Raw genomic sequence first — 12,312 nt, forward strand, 5'->3', positions numbered from 1 at the left:
TTTGGACAGAGGAAAAAAGAAAACAAAGTAAAACAACATATACCTGTTTCATAGGAGTAGCAGCAGAAGGAGGAAGTAGCTGTCATCAAGCAGTGAAGAGACATAAAAAAGGTTGGGGTGGAAGAGGTGGCCAAAATCATCCATAGAAGGCAAACAAACAAAGCAAGTAGTTATCTAAACTGGTGAAGAAATAGGCAGAGATGTAACCAGCCACAGGATGCATGAAAATAACAACCTCATTAGTTGAATTGCTGGTACATAGGGTTCATCACAGCTCATGTTATCTATCACATCAAAACATCTTGCCATGGAGTAAATGAAATCCAAGAGATATATCACATGCAGGTGTGTGCTCTACTACATAAATTAAAAGGTTAGAAGCTGAATCTTAGATACAAGAACAGATAAATTGCCTCTTGTCACAGTAGAAGCAGTGTGAGAAAATGACCCAATACATTTCACTCAGCATACACTATAGAAAGAAGCCTAAAAGCAAAAATATGATGGCTTTAGTTACAATCAGGTGGATGGACAAAGTCAGTGTAGTACTAAAGTAAGAATGGTAATCAATTAAAGACACTAGATACAGGAAAACATTCATGAACACATACAATACCAAAGGAAGAATATAAGCCTACAGTTATGTGCTAGTGCTCCAGAAGATTACTGTATGAGAAGGTGGTTTTCCTTCTTATTAGTGGAAGGTTACAGCATTATGTCATAGCCTAATGTGTAGGGGTTGGAGTTTGTTCAAGGCCTGTACAATGCACATGAAATTCCATGACAGTTGTGGATGAAGTAAAAACTTTTAGTGGTGTAAAGAAGCAAGCAGCATTTCTGAAACTAATATTTATACAAAATACAAACAATACCATAATATTTAGTCTATCAATACAGTCGAGTTGTGGTAATCATTACAAGCTTTGGTCTAATTACTTCCAATTATACTTTTTTTTTAATACAACTACAGTCAAACTTAAAGTAATCATGAAATATTGGAAGTAGAAAATAAATTATAATTCTTAGATGTGATAGTTAGTAAGATACTAGCACATTTTATTACAATAACCAATATAATATACTGACATGGGATAGAAACCAATATAACCCTGTACAAATAAAGTATTGTTTACAGTACTGTCATGAGATAGAAAACACTTTTATCCTTTACAAGTAAAGTCCTGTTAAGTGTGCTTACATAAGATAGAAACTAATATAACCCTGTACAAGTACTGTTTAGAGAACCGAGCATGGGATAGAAACCAATATAACCCTTTACAAGTAAAGTCCTGTTAAGTGTACTGACATGAGATAGAAACCAGTATAACCCTGTACACTTAAAGTATTGACATAGGATTAAAACCAATATAATCCTGTGCAAGTACATCAATAAAGAAACAAAATGGAATGGCAACAGGAATGAGACATGAGAAATATTCCAGGATCCCAGTTCAACAGATAATGGATCACACAAATCCATGTACAAAGATGGAAGGATGATATTCCTTAATGAAACAGTTATATGTGAGGTTGAAGCAAGAGAGGAAATAATTTGCAGAGGAGGAGGGCTTCCGGTTGGCTTGTTCAGTTGATCCTAACCGAGGCATTGGATTTATAGATCCCTGCTACTAAGTGGCCCTGGTAAAGGTCCATCAATTGTTTGTCCAGATCCTGCCGACTAGCTTCTTTTCTTTACAACTCTGTCGAAATCTTTGATTTCACCACCTCCATTACATTCGTTCTGCCTCTATACACTCCAGACAATTACCACATCTTACTCAATAGGCATTCACTGAACTTTTTATCAACCCCACCAAAAGAAGAAATTTCCTGAATTTTTTAAAAAAATTTATTCACGAGTGGGGCAAAGGGGGATAATCTTATTCCTGTTCACCCCAGTTGGGAAGATAAAAATATGACATCAGACCTGACTGAGAGCATTGATGGACATAACTAAAAGATGTGGTAAATATGACCAAAAATGAAAAACATTTGAGTTGAAAGTGTGGCAAAAACATCTATGAAAGATATGCTCAACTTTGAACAAACTTAATGGAAAAACATGTCAGTCAAGAGACACTATCATATGGAGAATGCAGTCCAGCCAAGAAAGGCAGTCTGCAACAAAGTTTATACTTCTCAGCATGAAAGACAATTAGACAAATGCCAGAATAATGGACACAAAATATTAGATTCAATGTTTGAAAATAAAGGGTTCCAGAATAGATACCACCTTAGTGATTGATGTATAAAACAATAATGGAATTGTCTGAATCGATCATAATCAAATAACCCATCAGAAACAGGAAATAATGGGATTATGCTTTATGGACAGAAATTTGAGTATGTTGATGTGATATGAGCTCTTGTTCTGTGTCAAAAAGACTATCATAACGTCATTCAGACATTCCACAATTTGAATAATACAAGTATAGAGGGAGAATTTCTCTCAGAAATGGTCTGAGAGAAGCCAATCTTTTATGTAAAAGTAAAATTGGAGACAGTCTATGAACATGATGAGCAAAGACCCTTAAAACATGGTTAAATGAGTAAGGGGCTGATAAAATGCTGAAAGAAACAGCACAGAACTGGAGGACATGACTCTTGTGGATGAAGTGCAGAATACATCTGAAAGATGGGGCAAACAGGATGTGAAAGAATTTGTCTGATATGTCAAACTCGGTCCTCCACATTCTGAAGAAAAAGGACCAATAGAGAGAAAAGAATTTTTCTATTTGAAAGCATGGAATCACCAGAAAGTGACTGAGAAAGTTAAGGATAATTATACATATTAATCCGTGATCTTCTTGGGAACTACAAAGAAATAAGAGTAAAATCTTGGAGAAGAGTTATATACCCTCTTGATGGCACATCTGTTTAAAAAAAACACAAAAAAAAAACTGATACTTTCTCCTCAAGAGATAGAATTGGAAGGAAAAGGAAATGAAATGCGATGAGGATAGAGAAATGATAGAATAGTCCCTGTTGAGTCATGTGGATCAGGTGGAAGGCCTGAAAGATCAGATGGAAGACCAAGAGGTAGAATGACCTACCTGAAGAACAGTGATAGAAGGGTAATGTTGAGAAAGACAAGAACCACAGAAGACAGTAGAAACTAGTGCTGCATAGTTTCAGTCCGTGATTCCAGAAAGTCGGGAATGGTCATATGAATCAGATAAAGGAAGAGAGTGAGGATTAAAACTACTGGTACAAAGTTGGTCCACACAGGAGTCTGCATGAACACCAATGTCAATGGAGACAGGAGAAATGAAATACAATCCTGTACATTAGGCTCGTGAAGCAAAGAACAAGAAGTGTCATGAGAAACTGAAAGAATGTAATATATCTGTGGAATAAAAGCTTAAAATGAAGGGGAAGGCTGAGGCATTTCCTCAACTATATATGAACCACTTAAAGCAAAACCAAGAAGAGGAAAAAGGTGATTGAATTAATCTTCTTCTTGTACATTGTGTGTTGTTTTCTTATAGCAAAGCCACATCAGGCTATCTGCTGAGCCCACCGGGGAATCAGAACCCCTGATTTTAGCATTGTAAATCCGTAGACTTACACGCTGTACTTGTACACTGTCAAACTGAAAAGGAATAAATGATAAATGGATGGGCACAGAAAGCTAAACATGTACAATGGCTGTCGTGTTATCCATGGCTAATGATCCTCCTGAAGCCATAGTTGAAATACGTTCTGTATGAATTCATGTAAAAGTCATAGTAACATGTAGGAAAACAAAGCAGTGAACATTAGTTCAAACTTAGTAAGATGAAACTAAAGTTCCATAAACCAGTACAAATCTCAGCAAAATCACAATGCATCATACAATACCAACGAAAAGAATGAAGTCATCACAAGTGCAAGTGTACAGGGGGAGTTTTACACATGAGGATGTCACCCCCTTGTTGGTAAAGAGCTTTTGTTACACAATGACATCATCATATGCCAGTGTTGTTCACATTAAAACTCATGAAATTAGGTGGGACTTGCATCAAAGCTAGTGGCATGCCAGTCCATTAATATAGATAAAAACTAAAATCATAGATTTAAATTATTCATTATTTTTTGTTAACATTCCTACTCATTATCAATTTAAAATAAAGAACAGAACTCAACTCAATAATACTATTGTAAAGCATCTCTAACTTATACTTCAATATCTACTTTACATCTGGATTTATTTAATATACCACAGACCTACATATTAACCTGTCAACATCACTCAGGCCTACAGAACCACTATTACAATTTTCAATCCTTAACATCCTTCCCTAGTTCTGTTTAAAGAGAAAATGAGTCCAAAACTCTAAGCATCTCATGCTGATATCTTTTGTACAGTAAATGGATTACATGGTAACCCAAATAACTTATCACTAGTCTTGTTGGATCAGAGAGTACCCCAAACAAAATATCACTAGTTTTGTTGGATCACAGTGTACCACAAATAGGTTATCACCAGTCTTGTTGGATTACAGTGTACCCCAAATAAGACATCACTGATCTTGTTGGATCACAGTGTACCACAAACAGGTTATCACTAGTCTTGCTGGATCACAGAGTACCCCAAATAAGACATTACTAGTCTAGTTGGGTCAGATGGTATCCCAAATAAGGCATCACCAGTTTTTCACAATGCTAAAATAACTATTATCCTTAAGTTCAAATTTTCTGATGTGAGACATAGGAACACATTTGTTCTGTTCATTACAGTGAAAGATTTAAGATTTTACAAACAATAACACCTAAATATTCCTCTATTTATCTATTCACAAAACCAATAACCTTCCCATATAAAAAGTAAATCCTTTCAAATCTCCATTGCAAAAACTAATAATATGCCTTTTAATATTAAAATTCAAAGTTTTGACCCATTCACTGAAGTTCTGAGGATAGCTACTACTGTACAACAAAAGACTAAGTGGACAGTCATAAGCACCAATAATTATATATTTATTTTAGTGTATAACAAATGTCCAGAGTCAAAATATGCATTGGTTATTCTGCTGTAGGTCAGTGTTACAGTTAACTCTGTAATGTCCCCAAATGTCCAGTTGTATAATGATTATGTAAGTTGTTATAATATGGACTCCAAGGATCCATTTTTTTTCTTTACGGTTGTCATTGCACATCTTACCTTATGAGAATAAAATTTAATCCCATCTTTAACTTTCAGGAAATCACTTCTCATATAAAGTGCCCCTCATGAAATGTTACCCTTTGAAGTAAAGCAACACTCTGGAGTTTGAAATGAACTGCCACATGGACTGAATATGACTTAGAGAAGAGTTTTCAACTTTACTGCACCTTGAGGCACAGTAATAAAGATCTGCACATGCAATTGATGACTCTAGACTTGTTCATATCTCACAATGAGTCACAGCTCACTGGCTGACAATCACTGATCTAGAGTCTATTCTTAGAGTGAAACTTTTTCATTAATAAATAGCAAGTACTGAATAGTTATAAGTTCTTATCAAGCTAACCAACTATAGTAGTAGAAACTAAATAAAACTACTCTCATTGTACTTAAAATACTTTAAACATTCACACTGAATCACACAGTTCCCTATAATAAATAGAACACTGAAAAAGACAAAAACATATGTTGAAATAGATAATATAATAATTTCAGACATGGGACCTATTGGTCCATCTTGGTTATTTCACACTCTTATTACAGTTAACAAAATTAACGGCACCAGTAACAATAACAGTTTATCAAACACTATCACTACTAGTATTATATTCTGGAAAATGTCTGGTAGTTAAAGAACCACTAATTATATCACTGAGGAAAACGTTGCCAGCCTGATATATCATTATCTGGCCCTTTCTTTGGTATATTATTAATAAACCCTATTCTGTGCTAAATAAATTATTACTATCACTGTTACTGCTGTTAGGTTCACTTCGTAGCACATTTTTGAATTTGTAATAAAATTCTAGATAATTATACTGTAAATGTAATTTTATAAGTCCTATATACCATATTTAATGATTGTAAGAAAACATTTTAAAAACGTATATTGTGAAAGCAACTTACAAATCACAACGTTATGTAATCGTAACGTAGTTACTTCCTATACTAGTCATCATTCAACAAAAGTGACATCTCTTGGTCAAGACCAGAAGAAGAGAGTGAAATCATATGTTATGCTTCAAATGTTAGTTTAGTTATTGTAACTCTTACAGCAGTCCTTCCAGTAGCTCAGCGGCAAGTTTCAAGACTTGTAACGCTAAAAACCAGGTTTCTATATACGTGATAGTGTATCCTGTGATTAACAAAAAAGAAACATTTCACGTTTATTAAAATCGAGTTCAGTTATAATAAAGGCACAGAAGCGTATGAGGCAATTTTTGTGGGTGTTTTATTTTAGCAAAGCTACATCTGACTGTTTACTATGAACACCGAGGGGAATCGAATCTCAGATTTCAGCGTTGTAAATCCGAAGACTTAGCGCTGTCTTACCAGAGGGGCCCGGCATAGCCAAGTGTGTTAAAGCGTGCGACTTGTAATCTGAGGGTCGCGGGTTCGCATCTCCGTCGCGCCAAACATGCTCGTCCTTTCAGCCGTGTGACGGTCAATCCCACGGCTAGCACAGATAGCCCTCGAGTAGCTTTGTGCGAAATTTAAAAACAAACAAACAGTTCCAACTGAAAGGGATGTTTTGTAAGGATTGGTTAGATATTGGGGGGAGTTATTGTGTGAATGTTAAATTTAGTATTTTTAGAAGCAATAATTTATTGCAGGTTTACTTAACGTAACTGTTTATAAATCATTTGCTGTTTTGTTCAACCGTTGTAAATTAACATGAGGTTAAATAGCACACAAGGTCACTTAATAAAGTTGTAATATTTTAAAATGAGGTCCAAAACTCGAGCACTTTCAAATAGTGAATTGTTCTTTTTCAAGAGAATAAATGGTTATGTTTAATGAGTGTGATGAACAGGGCATAGATCCTGGGGTCGGGAGGGATACACCCCTTCATTTTAGGTGGGGGTATGGTGCATACAATCATACCCCTACAGTTTGGTCTGTTGAATTGTTTCATTGTATCACAGGCCTACAAATTGTGTGTTTGTTCTTGTGATTCTCGTGTTCTTACCAGTCGAATTATATAATTAGGCCTAGATGTAGGCCTGGCATGGCCAAGCGTGTTAAGGCGTGCGACTCGTAATCTGTGGGTAAAAGTGTTATTTTTCTATCTCATTTTCTGAAAAAAATATAATATTTTTTATTTACCTGAAAGAAAAATTAAAGACACAAAAATATAACTACTTTTTTTTACCTTTAATCCAAACATGAATTTTGATACTTTCACAAAAAGACACAACATAGAATTTCTTCACTAGCACATGCTGTTTCCAAGTTTTTTTAAGGTTGGTTTTAAATCTTTCTTATACAATACTTAAATAATAATTACATACAAACAGAGACTTTGAAAAAGTGTGATTTTTTATTTTGTTGTTGTTTATTAAATATAACAACATTATAAACCTTACAATAACATAATTTGAAAAAAAAAACAGACAGCTGTCAGTTAGGTTTGCACTTAGCTGATTCAACTTTCTATCACAGTGAGCTTTAGAAAGCTCTATACAAGTCATACTTATTCATCAAGCTAATATAATATCTCTGTTAATATACACAAATATTGAAAATTTTGTTCACAAGGAAGTTTTGTAAACAAGTTTCCAAACATGAATTCAAATGTTATTAGTTTAAGACTGTGACTTGATATGTGAACTCTATATATTTCATCAAATTTTCACACACTTTACTAGTAGGCTAACATTATTTGTGAAAATGGATGTCTGTCCACTGCATACAAGTAAGAAAATAAAAAGAAACAGGCAAAAAACAATTACATGTTATTATTATAATACAATATATATATATAGGTGCAAAGTTTTTTTAAGAGTGAATTTACTGGATGCATATTAATTTCTATGTATGTTGTTAGAATTTAATCAAATTTTTTTTTAGGAATGCTTTTAAAATTCAATTTTCATCTAAATTTGTAGCATCAAAACAATTTTTGAAAAGCCAAGTTTAAGAATATTTATGTTATTTTATGCTTAAGACATTTTTATTTTAAAGAAACAATACATGTGAATTAACTGCACCTCAACATTTGTTGTTTCTATTTGAGTTTCAATTATGTTTGTTGTATAACTTTTTTAATTTTGTCCAGAAACTAAATGTTTTGTTGAGTTCTAAGTATTTATGTGTTTGTAATTAAGCACAAATATACACAAAAGGCTATCTTTGCTTTATCCACCATGTGTATCAGAACACAGAACCAATTTTCTAGCATTGAAAGTCCACAGACTGTGCTGCTGGTAATAGTGCAAAAATTCTAAGAAATCTGTTAACAAGTGGAAAACATAGATAACATAACTAATTCAAACTTTTGAAATAGGGGTGTTATAAAGTCATTCCGTTGTCAACAAATGCATAAAAATGAATAACTGTTTGAAAATGTGATAAGTAATCATAATACCAACAGTGCTGTAAGAATATTATTACATGTTACACCTTTTACAGTAAGAAGGAATATTTTAAACACAAGTGGGCCTGGCATGGCCTAGCGCGTTAAGGCATGCGCTTCGTAATCTGAGGGTCGCGGGTTCGCGCCCGAGTCCCTCCAAAACATGCTCGCCCTCCCAGCCGTGGGGGCGTTATAATGTGACGGTCAATCCCGTTGGTAAAAGAGTAGCCCAAGAGTTGGCGGTGGGTGGTGATGACTAGCTGCCTTCCCTCTCGTCGTACACTGCTAAATTAGGGACGGCTAGCACAGATAGCGCTTGAGTTGCTTTATGCGAAATTCCAAAAAAACAAACAAATAAAAACAAGTACAACATTTCAATCACTCATGCAATCATTCTCAAGAACAAAAGTTTTAATGATAAAGAAGGTTCCAGTAATTATATCAACATTCAAGACCCTTAAGATGTGTTTAAATTTTATAATTGAGTGATTACTTACACATGCATATCAACAGAAACAAACTGACAGATTATTTATATACTTATAATAAATGAATAAAGTTAAAATGAAACTACTGTCGTAACAGGTTTTGTTTGAAGCTTTTAAAGAGTTTTAGAAAAAGTATCTATATTTTGTGGTTAGATAAGAAATATAAGTGAAATATTACAATTCTAAATATTTTGGTACTTTCTACTCGTCAACTGTATAGTACAAATACTTTCTACCAGAATAACTCTAACTAAAATGTTCATCTTGAAAGGCACCTTAGGGGCTGAATCAGTAAATGAACAGACCAATCACACCTAGGATTCCCTGTTCTTAATTTTATGGTAGCATGTTCCCTTTTAATATCAAAAAAAATATCACAATTAATCTTTTGCATATTTTGAATCCTTATCCCCTAAATTTTCAATGTCTGATCAAAAAGTCTCAAACACCATTAACCTTTAAAAGTACGAAACTAAAAAAAAAATTCTATTTAAATACCCTATTTACATTCCATTTTCATGGAAGTGTGATCCACAATTGTTTTTATCCTTTTCTGGTAATACTTTTAACCAGTTTGTCTGTAATTCCTCCTCATTATCAAAATGCAGATTTTCTTATTGCTACTTCCTTTGAATGGACTGTACCAATAACCTTTCATTGATGAGCCAATCATGAGTGTTAAACTCCATGTGTTAAACAAAGAAAGTACTTTTACTAATTCATGTAGTCTAACATCAATGTTTATTACCATTGTAATTCTTGAATATTTTAAGATAGACATAAAGCATGGTCCTCACTAATCAGAGACCAGGAACTTTCATGGCAACAAATTCACAAAAAAACAAGCAACTGAGTGAAGAGAAGACAAATAAGCTTCGTAACAGTACAAGAGAATCGCTTGCTATTCACAATCTGATGATACTCATAGTGGAAGTACCAGTTTTAAGGCTAACATCTAAGCAGGATTCCATGGTGCAAGGTGCTTCAAAGTGAAAATCTGGACATATTTATACTTTTGAAGGAACCATACCAAAGAAATGAAATATTATACAAGAAAATATCCACAGTGGTAATATGTTTGTTGATACGGACAATCTATCAGAAGTTGAAAGGGAGTTTTATCAGTATTTGTGAGAGTTTGGTTGGTTGGTTGATTTAGTGTTTTATAGCACAAAGCAGTTAGGCTATCTGTGCCAAACATCCAGTAAAAAGTTAAAAGTAAATTTAGTAAAATTCATAAATGGAAATTAAGGTAAAACAAAACAAAGTTTAAAAAAAAAAGTAAATAGCATAAAACCAAAGTTTACATCTACTTTACAACGTTAAGAGAAAAAACTACAGTAATTCAAGTTGTAGAGGACTTTCTGTAGCATAACTGTAATTATCATAACTCACCAGGAAGACTAACAGGTAAGTACAAAAAACAACCGTCAGTCACCTGAAGTTGGCCTTTCCAGTCCTGTTTCCGAATTATTTAACGTTATAGACATTTTCAAAAAGGAAAGTAATAAAAATGTTTTAAAAGACGTGTAGCAAAATTATAACAATAACTTGCCAGTTTAACTAACGGGTAGTTAAATGGAAAGTTCAAACAGCAGCGTTAGTCACCTGAAGTTGGCCTCTCCAGTCCTGGTTTCATGTTATTTAATTTTACAGCCAGTTTATAATTTCAAATCAAATTAGATGAACTGTGATTTTTAAAAAGGGAGCCACATTAAAAATGTGTAACGTACATATTAAAAAAACTTAAATGGCATTAAAAAGATTAATGGCCTTTAAAAAAACTAAAAATATTACCAAGGTGGACACTGTGATCATCACCAATAACACTGTCTAACATTATGGACAAACCTTGGAACAGAACATGTTTAAAATGGTGCCGTTGTTGAGAGTTATAATAACGACAAGAAAATAAAATGTGGCTTATTGTGACCTGAGTGTTACACAAACTACACACTGGTGGATCAGAACAACTTCCTACTTCCGATCCTTACGGAAGAAGGGCGGCCAAAGTCCAATATAGCGTTTTATTTGGAAAAGTTTATTTTTTGCATTGCTCACTTCAAGTCAACTGCCAGCTGACACAGAGCTGAGCCTTGATTAGAGGACCATAGTCCATGTATGGGACAGGCACAGAAGTGAGAGTGCCAGAGTAGACAGACTGATCTGCGGTGTCAGCAATCTCATTCCCGCGAATATCAATGTGGCCCAGTATCCAGAAAACCTGGATAGAAGTACATGTTAAAGGGAAATGGGCCATTCGGTTTTGAATATTGAGGAGAACAGGGTCTGAATCAACATGAAGTGATTCCAGGACCAGTAGAGTACTGGCAGTTTGAGTACTGCTTAGTTTTTATGTAACCCAGGGTAAGAGAAATGATGTACAGTTCAGCAGTGAACACAGAAGCTGTAGAGGGGATTCTTCGAGCAACCACAGAACCACAACAAACCATGGCAGAGCCCACACAGTCACCTGATTTCGAACTGTAAGTATAAATAGGAATTGAAAGATGATTCAAAAGATGTTCAGCAAATAGCAGACAGTATTTCCAATCAGGAGTGTCTACCTTAAAGAAAGTTCACACTTGTGACTGTAAGAAGCCATGGTGGGATGGGCTGACCAGTGGATACAGCAATGTTATCCACAGATATATATGAAAAATTACTTTGTTTTTATAACAATTTATAGCTGCTGCTCAATATACCTTATGTTCGACGACTGATATGAGAAATGAAAGTCATCAACATAGAGCCCAGGACTCCAAGAAAAGAACGAGAAAGTGTTGAACCCATACAAACTTGGAATCGCCTGTCCTTTAAAAAAAATGTTTAATAAAAATGGCAAATGGCCACATAACCCATATATATGGAGGTCTCACAAAATGCCATACCTCCATGTTGTATCATAAGCCTTCTCAATGTCAAAGAATATTGATACAAGATGTTGTTTGAGAAAGGCTTCTCTGATTGACGTTTCACATCGATTCAGGTGGTCCATGGTGGAGAGCTGTCGTCGGAACCTACCATGAGTGGGTGAAAGGAGGTTCTTTGATTCGAGGAACCAAACAAGACGAGCATTAACCATCCTCTCTAAGGTCTTGTAGAGACAGCTCGTCAAAGCAATTGGACGGTAGTTTGAAGGAATCTTGGGATCTTTCTCAGGCTTAGAGAAAGGTAGGACAATAGGCTGGCGCCAGGCATTAGGAAAAACATTCTCCTGCCAGATCCAGTTAAAAACAATTAGAAGAATATCAAGAGAAGCAGTAGATAGATGGCGCAGCATGTCATAGTGTATATCATCAGGTCCAACAGATGTACTGCCA

Source organism: Tachypleus tridentatus, chromosome 13 (assembly GCF_004210375.1).
Source record: "Tachypleus tridentatus isolate NWPU-2018 chromosome 13, ASM421037v1, whole genome shotgun sequence".
In the NCBI taxonomy this organism is placed as follows: domain Eukaryota; kingdom Metazoa; phylum Arthropoda; class Merostomata; order Xiphosura; family Limulidae; genus Tachypleus; species Tachypleus tridentatus.